Here is an 8,628-nt window from a genome sequence, read left to right on the forward strand (position 1 = left end):
GAGAAAAAGTAAGATAGCAAGGGAGGAGGAGGCAAAGTGATAGTGGGGGCAAAGAGAGGAAGATAAAGGGCTTGTTAAAAGAGAGTGAGCAGGCGAAAAGAATGGAGACAGATGGAGGCGAAAGGAGAGGATAGGACAAAGTTGAACTAAGTTTGGCCCATCATTTCTTAGACCTGGCCTGCACCGCTTCACTCTGATTAAAACCGCCTGTGATTTATTTTGTCCGATGTGCCTCAACACGAAACAAGCGGCAGCTCTGATGTGAGACAGAGAGAAAAGGGCAGGCCAATACACAAGTCACTGTACAAACTCAGCTGCAGGATAGAAACACATGTAGCGGAAGATCTGATGTTGAGCTTGGAATTAATAGCCTTAACAGAAGAAGGCTTTGTGGACCTTTAACAAATCCACAAGCACAAACAGGGCATATTTTCCTCTTGCGTAGTGAAAATAACTGATGATGGTGAGTTTTCAATCGACACTCGCTGGATGGGGCCAAGGAAGCAGAAAGCATTTGAGGATTTTATCGGAGACGAGGGGCTAATTTGCACATGATTAAGAAAACACACAGTGCAAAGTCTCAGAGCAACACAAGAGATCCAGAGAGGGCAATGGAGACACTGAAATTGAATAGGACACGGACAAGTGGGGCGGACATGGAGACAACAGTCCTGCACTGAAGGACTTCAAGTGAAGTACCTTAAAGCAGCTATTGCTTACATTCATTATGGCCGATTACCGTGATGGAGACACTCACAGAGGCTCCACTATTCTTAGGAATTCGAAGCTGATTTCTGTTGGAGGTAAATATTTATCTTCATGTAATCCTCGAATCATTAAAATGTCATTAGACAAGGATACAATATTGAGAATCAATATGAAGTTGATTGTTCGTCTGTAATGGTAAGCACACAGACAGTTTTATAATGCTGCTGCTGAACTCCTGAACCCTCATTATCCATAACCACTAAAATATCATTCTTCTCTGCGATCATTTACATATGCATCAGAGTGTTATTATTTCTATTATGGTTATGAGACCCCTGCCGCACATGCGTTCCATAGAGCACTTAGGGTAATTAGGTGTAAAGCTTTGCAGAAAGAAACGCCTTACGCGGAGTGATTTTTTTCTTCTTCTCAGTATTACATTGGGTTGCATATTAGTGTGGTTTTCTCCCTCTTCACTTCCCCGTTGAAAAAGAACAATGCATTTCATCGTGTATGCTGATTTAACCTGCCTCCAGTGACTCCTTGGGTTTTAATACCCTCTCTACAGGCTCGGAGATATAAAAGGAGAGGAGACAGGATGACTGATACAGAGACGAAGAAAAACTAGCAAGAGAGGGTGTAGATGGCCACTAGCAGTGTCTATTATGCTTATCCTGTTATTATATTTTATCCTTTATTCTGAGTTACTTTTTATCTCATGTGACTTTTATTTTGACATCATGCTATCTGCACGGTGAACCAATCCTTCCAGAACGTGCACGCTCGCTGAAGGTATAACACAAGAAGGCACGTTACAAGACAATGCATGTCTAGAGTCAGAGATCTCAAAATAGTATTATAACTTTAAATTAACGTGTTCTCTAAAGCGTTCCTTGAAGTGTTATATTACGTTGCAGCATTCCTGGTCAAACCCGTTTGAATGAGTGCTCTATTTGCTTGGCAGTAGCAGTTTAAAAAATAACGTATGAAGTTGCTAGCTAGCTCTCCAACGTTAAGTTAATGGCGGCAGTCTTCCCTGGATCACCACTCTTTAGCACCCCTCGATATGCGGAGCGAGGTATGTGTTTCATTGTAATGTACTGTCTATTTCATATGTATTCATTTCTTACGTTTGTGTAAATGATGTAATGTAAATAGTAATGTGATTCATTTCATGATAATGTCGTTATCTATTTGATGCTAGCTTGCTTAAGTGCATTTGTCAAGGCATTATTTGTATCTAGCTAAATTGCCTTTGTCATTTTCCTTTTAAGTTTTCACGGTGTTTGTGCAATGCACACTCGTCTGAATAAAGTACACCCGTAAGGAAACACTCCAAGCCTGTTTATTCAAGTTGAGGGGCCGCTACAGTGAAAACTCGACTGCTCGACGTGGAGTGAAACTCAACTCGACGTGAGAAGGACCTGCCATCCGCCATTCTAAGACTGCTATCTACTGTTCCAACGCCCTCACTTCAAACGGAATCCAGGCAAGACCGGTCCATTTCGTTTATGTTGATTGCTGCATAAAATCACAGGGACTTTTCGATTGTGAACAGTGATTTTTATGTAGGTCTAATGGACTGAAATCACCTTTATAAACAATATACTGTAGCCTACATGGTTGATGCTCTGATTTAATCATAGGCATATATGAAAGGTGAATTTAAAGATACAGAAGGGTAAATTAATTTAACAAAAAAAAAAATTGAACAAACTGAACCTGTTAAATGTAAATTCATTCATGGGTAAATCTGTATGTTAGCAGTCATTGCTAAGCTGTTTGTGTGTTAGCCTACATTTTGTTGATGCTACTCGTCCAGTGCATGTTTGATATTAAGTATTTGCAGAGAAGTATTGAGCTATATTTCAGTCATTAAACTATAGTTCACTACTTCAATATAACCAAACAGCTACACAACTTTAACAAAATGTCACTTGATAGGGAAGAAGTAACTAACACACATGACCCACCCATGACCGATAACCCACAGCCAGTCAGATCTAGTTCACGTGAAAGAGCATTTACAGAAAAGGGATTAGAGATGCACAAACAGGAAGCCATTAAACATAAGAGAGAATTCATGAGAGCTTATGGCTCCTGGAAAGAGGTGGCAGGAAAGGTTAGGACAACGCTAAAATCATTCTGTTCTCAAGATGAACTAAATAAAATCAGAGAAGAAATCCAAATGCGACACAATGCAGTAAGTGAATGTTATGAGCCCATTCAACGCAACCACAATGCCACTCCAGACATTGTACCAAAAATAGATGCTTGTATAGCACTCACTGCAGAGATCAGCGAAATAATAGAGAAGCGGCTAGAAACTGTTGAAGAGGTCTTCAATCCAGAACTTGAGAAAGTACGAATGAGGATGGCACTTAAGAAGGATGAGTATGGATCTATCTTCGGACACACAGAGACAGATACTGTACACTCTCTAGCAGAAAATTCAATCCACTCACAGGCCTCAAGCCAACATGTAGATGCAGAAGCAGAACTTGCAGCTCAACAGGAAAAGGTTAAAGCAGTGTATGTAATACAAGCTCAAGAAGAAGTTCTTAGCAAGTTAGAAGAAGAGAAGCAGCTAGTTCTTAAAAGGTTGGAAGAAGAAAAACAAGTAGCTCTTACAAAGATAGAGGCAAACATGCGTCAGGAAAAGAAAAGACTACAGCAAATTCAAGCACAGTCAGAAGTAAGAATAGCAGAGGCGAGAGTAAACGCATACGAGAGCCTTGAACATGACTCCAGAAACTGGCTAAAAGAGACTGTTGATCTCACAGTTGAATACAAAGGCCAGCTTAATCCAAAGGCCAACGCATACCAGCCTCCACAAGCACACGCCAATGCGCTAGCGCCTCCTGAGAAAGACCTTACCCAAACACTCATTAACTCACTCAGTATGAATCGCCTGCCTGCTCCTGAGCCACCAAAGTTCTCCGGTGAAGCCCTAAAGTATGTAGACTGGAAGATGTCCTTCATGGCCCTCATAGACCGCAAGCCTCTCCCAGCTCATGAAAAAATGTTCTATTTAAAAAACTATCTGAGTGGAGAAGCACTTAAAGCTGTAGAGGGATTCTTCTATAGAAACTCAGAAGAAGCATATCAGGGTGCCTTAAAAGTCCTGGAAGAAAGGTACGGAAACCACTTCATTGTGCAAAAGGCCTTTAGAGACAAGCTCATGAAATGGCCCAAGGTTGGTAACAGTGATCCTGCTGCACTTCGAGAGTTTTCTGATTTCCTGCAGGCATGCGTTGAAGCGATGCCTCATGTGAAAGGATTGGCCATCTTGGACGATTGTGAAGAGAACCACAAGCTGCTGAAGAAATTACCAGACTGGATCACACGAAGATGGAGCAGAGTCGTCACAGAAAGGTTGGACGAATCTGGGGACTACCCGAGCTTTTCCTGTTTCACAAGGTTCATCCAAAAGGAGGCCCGGATAGCCTGTAACCCTGTCGCCTCTCCACTTCTGATCAAGGACACAGATGACAGGCAGCCCAAGAGAGCTAGAGCACTTCACACAAACACTAAAGGGAACAATCCCTGGGAGAAGGTCGAGAAAGTGTTCAGCACCAAGTCAAGGCCACCTTGTCCTATCTGTAAAGAAGAGACGCACGGCGTCGTAAAGTGTCCTACCTTTGCAGCTAAATCTCTGGAAGATAAGAAGGCCTTCATACGGGAAAACAATTTGTGCTACGGATGTTTGAGAAAAGGACATAACAGTAAAGATTGCAAAACACGACACACTTGTGGCACATGCAGCAGACGTCACCCCACCTGCCTACATGAAGAGAGAGAGAAACGATATGTGGAAGCAAAAGAGAAACAGTCCACTTCTACAGACAAAGGCCAGGAGGAGATCAAGGTGACGTCCCATGCAGTGACGCAGCGTGTCTTTGCTACATCAAGCATCGTCCCTGTTTTCATGTCATCTGCAAATGAACCACAGAAAGAAGTTATAACGTACGCTCTTCTGGATACGCAGAGTGATTCGACATTCGTCTTGGAAGACCTACTCGAAGAGCTGAATGTGGAGACTAAACCAGTACAGCTCAAACTGAGCACCATGACAGCTGTTGACACACCCATAGCAAGTAGAAGTGTCTACGGTCTACAAGTTCGAGGACTACAGTCTGAAAAACAGATTCAGCTACGCCAAGCTTACACTCGTGGCTTCATCCCGGTCGATAAGTCCTACATTCCGACTTCCAAAACAGCGCTGCTTTGGCCTCATCTAAAGCATCTAGCAAACAAACTTCCGCTGCTGAAGGACTGTGAGGTGGGACTGTTAATTGGAAATGATTGCCCGTTCGCGTTAGCCCCCCTGGAAGTCATCACAGGAGGCGAAAATGATCCATTCGCCCAGAGAACGGAACTCGGCTGGAGCATCGTAGGCTCATCCAATCCACATCTGGATCGGCAGGGAAACCAGAGGTTCGTCCATCGAGTGACGGTGAAGGAAATACCAGCGCCATCAACCACTGACGTGCTGAAGGCCTTGGAATCAGACTTCAATGAAAGGAAGTATGCAGACAAAGACAAGTATGTGTCACAAGATGACATTCACTTCATTCAGTTCCTGAGTGACAACATAACTCAAAGGAAAGATGGACACTATGAAATGCCCCTCCCTTTCAAGAGCACAGAGCCTCCTCTGCTACCAGATAATAAGAAGCTGGCTACAGTTCGACTGCAGCACCTAAAGAAAAGACTGAAAATTAACCAGCGGTATAAAGAACAGTACAAGGCCTTCATGGCAGATATGATAAAGAAAGGCGACGCAGAGCCAGCCTCTCCTGCAACAGGACAGCAGACTACGTGGTACATACCACACCATGGGGTGTTCCACCCCAAGAAGCCAGAGAAGCTAAGGGTCGTCTTCGACTGTTCAGCAAAGTTCCGTGGTGTCTCACTAAATGATACACTGTTAACAGGTCCTGACCTGATCAACTCTCTCCTTGGAGTGCTCTGTCGTTTCAGGAAAGAGGCTGTAGCCATCATATGCGACATCGAGAAAATGTTCCACCAGTTTTACGTTTCTCCTGAACTACGGAACTACTTACGGTTTCTCTGGTGGGAGGATGGAGACCTCGAAGCAGAGCCTCAAGAGTATCAAATGGCTGTCCACCTATTTGGCGCCGCTTCGTCACCTGGATGTGCCAACTTCGGTTTGAAGTACTTGGCACGCCAACACAAGGAAGAGTACCCATCAGCATCAGCCTTTGTTGAAAAGAACTTCTACGTCGATGATGGGCTCATCAGCGTCCCCTCCGTAGAGGAAGCAAAGAAGTTGATCGCTGAAGCACGAGAGTTGTGCAAGAGAGGAGGCCTACGTCTACACAAGTTCAACTCAAATGAAAGGTCAGTCCTGGACTCTGTGGACCCAACTGAGAGAGCAGTCACATCTGAACCACTCAATCTGGACCTAACTGCAGCTCCAGCAGAACGTGCTCTCGGTATCCAGTGGTCCCTTGAACATGACACTTTCAGCTTCAATGTGAACCCACAGACCAGGCCCTCCACACGTCGCGGCATCCTATCCGTCATTGCTTCTTTGTACGATCCAGTTGGATTCGTGGCTCCGTTTATCCTAACCGGAAAGTGCATCCTCCAGGAGCTGTGCCGTCGAGGCATTGAATGGGATGACCCACTTCCCGAAGACTTAAGTCCACGGTGGGAGAGATGGAAGAGCGACCTACAAAGGCTGAAGGAAGTCTCAATACCGAGATGCTACCAACCACAAGATCGGCCTACCAAACCTTTGATTATAGAAAGGCCCATTCAGAAACTAGTTCTCCTCCTCGAGAGTGAGTGATCAGTCCAGTGGTCTACACCTTATCCCTCTTATGACAGGCTACCCTCTCTTAGTTACTAATTAGTACTCACCTGCACATATCTAGAACACTGATACAGATATAGGACTCAAGTATGAGCCGTTCAGCCAGGTTGATCCTTGTCTTCACTTTTCATAACATGAGTGGTGGGAGTGTAGATGGCCACTAGCAGTGTCTATTATGCTTATCCTGTTATTATATTTTATCCTTTATTCTGAGTTACTTTTTATCTCATGTGACTTTTATTTTGACATCATGCTATCTGCACGGTGAACCAATCCTTCCAGAACGTGCACGCTCGCTGAAGGTATAACACAAGAAGGCACGTTACAAGACAATGCATGTCTAGAGTCAGAGATCTCAAAATAGTATTATAACTTTAAATTAACGTGTTCTCTAAAGCGTTCCTTGAAGTGTTATATTACGTTGCAGCATTCCTGGTCAAACCCGTTTGAATGAGTGCTCTATTTGCTTGGCAGTAGCAGTTTAAAAAATAACGTATGAAGTTGCTAGCTAGCTCTCCAACGTTAAGTTAATGGCGGCAGTCTTCCCTGGATCACCACTCTTTAGCACCCCTCGATATGCGGAGCGAGGTATGTGTTTCATTGTAATGTACTGTCTATTTCATATGTATTCATTTCTTACGTTTGTGTAAATGATGTAATGTAAATAGTAATGTGATTCATTTCATGATAATGTCGTTATCTATTTGATGCTAGCTTGCTTAAGTGCATTTGTCAAGGCATTATTTGTATCTAGCTAAATTGCCTTTGTCATTTTCCTTTTAAGTTTTCACGGTGTTTGTGCAATGCACACTCGTCTGAATAAAGTACACCCGTAAGGAAACACTCCAAGCCTGTTTATTCAAGTTGAGGGGCCGCTACAGAGGGCAAAAGAAAAGTGGTCACTTCAAGTTTGGAAAAAGAGCATGCCTCTCTATGTGGGTGAGAAAAGCTCTCGGCTGTATTGAATACAACTGAAAGTCGCTCCACTCTGATGTCCCTTAATCTCGCGTTGTAGCTAGATGGAAAGTAAAATGCCCTAATCTACTGTACACCACTAATCTGTACGATATTTAACATAGCAGTATACAAGCTAAATAAAGCAATAAAGGACAGCAACCTCCCTTTGCTGTAAAAGTAGGCCAACCATAAGTCCTAAAGTCCCACACTTATAGCAGGAAAAAAAAACACTAGGGAGCCTGATCTGACACTGAGGCTCACTGATGTGCTACACAATAGTTTACATTAGAAAACATGGTGTTTCATTTAGCCAGATAAGCTCAGTTCAGAGGTCTTTGCATGGGGCTCAGGCTCCCTTTGCTGTCAGTATAAAGCCAAGCTCAGAGGAGGAGGAGAAAAAGAGGGGGGGACAGGAGGGAAAGAAAAAAAAGAAGGGTGAGACAGCCTCTAATTAGCTATGCAAATCCCAAGCACTGGCGGATTGAGTTTTAAAATGAAATTGGTCCTTTGGATCTTCTCAGCTTCTTTTTTAAAAAAAATCTCTGCCAATGTGACCAGTTAAGCAGGGATGGCTTGGAACGGTGAGGATGGAGAGGTTTCTTATTAGAATCAGGTCGGATATAAGACCCTAGTGAGCAGTTATCCACACACAGACACACACACACACACACACACACACACACACACACACACACACACACACACACACACACACACACACACACACACACACACACACACACACACACACACACACACACACACACATCCTTTCACACAGTACGGCTAAAAACTGAGCTGTCGAGAAAAGGAGGTTTCATCAGTTTTCTGTCCATTACAGCTCAGTGTTCCCATGAGGCTCCTAACCAGCCACCAACTGTTTGCTGCTTCATTCTGCATGAACACAGAGATACAGAAGTGTGTGGCTCAGTCTGTTGAAGCAATCTAAGCAAATACTAGGACATAAACGTGGTAGATAAGGCTTTTGACATCATAGTTCTATGTGTTTGCTTCTGCTGATTTCGATACACTCACCAAAAACATCTGAACCTCAAACCTTTAAATGAGTTTTGACCAGACCGAATCATGATCTCAGTTTTTTTTCAGCACAATGCATATTT

General features: G+C 43.5%; 1 long non-coding RNA gene across 1 annotated transcript; it reads left to right on the forward strand.

Annotated features, from left to right (window-relative positions):
- Positions 1 to 1,351: 1,351 nt before the first annotated feature.
- Positions 1,352 to 2,041, forward strand: LOC134871395 (uncharacterized). The gene is made up of 2 exons (XR_010166680.1): positions 1,352 to 1,786; positions 1,983 to 2,041. It is a non-coding gene; the product is annotated as an uncharacterized LOC134871395 (long non-coding RNA).
- Positions 2,042 to 8,628: the final 6,587 nt, after the last annotated feature.

This window comes from Eleginops maclovinus, chromosome 10 (genome assembly GCF_036324505.1).
Source record: "Eleginops maclovinus isolate JMC-PN-2008 ecotype Puerto Natales chromosome 10, JC_Emac_rtc_rv5, whole genome shotgun sequence".
NCBI classification, from domain to species: domain Eukaryota; kingdom Metazoa; phylum Chordata; class Actinopteri; order Perciformes; family Eleginopidae; genus Eleginops; species Eleginops maclovinus.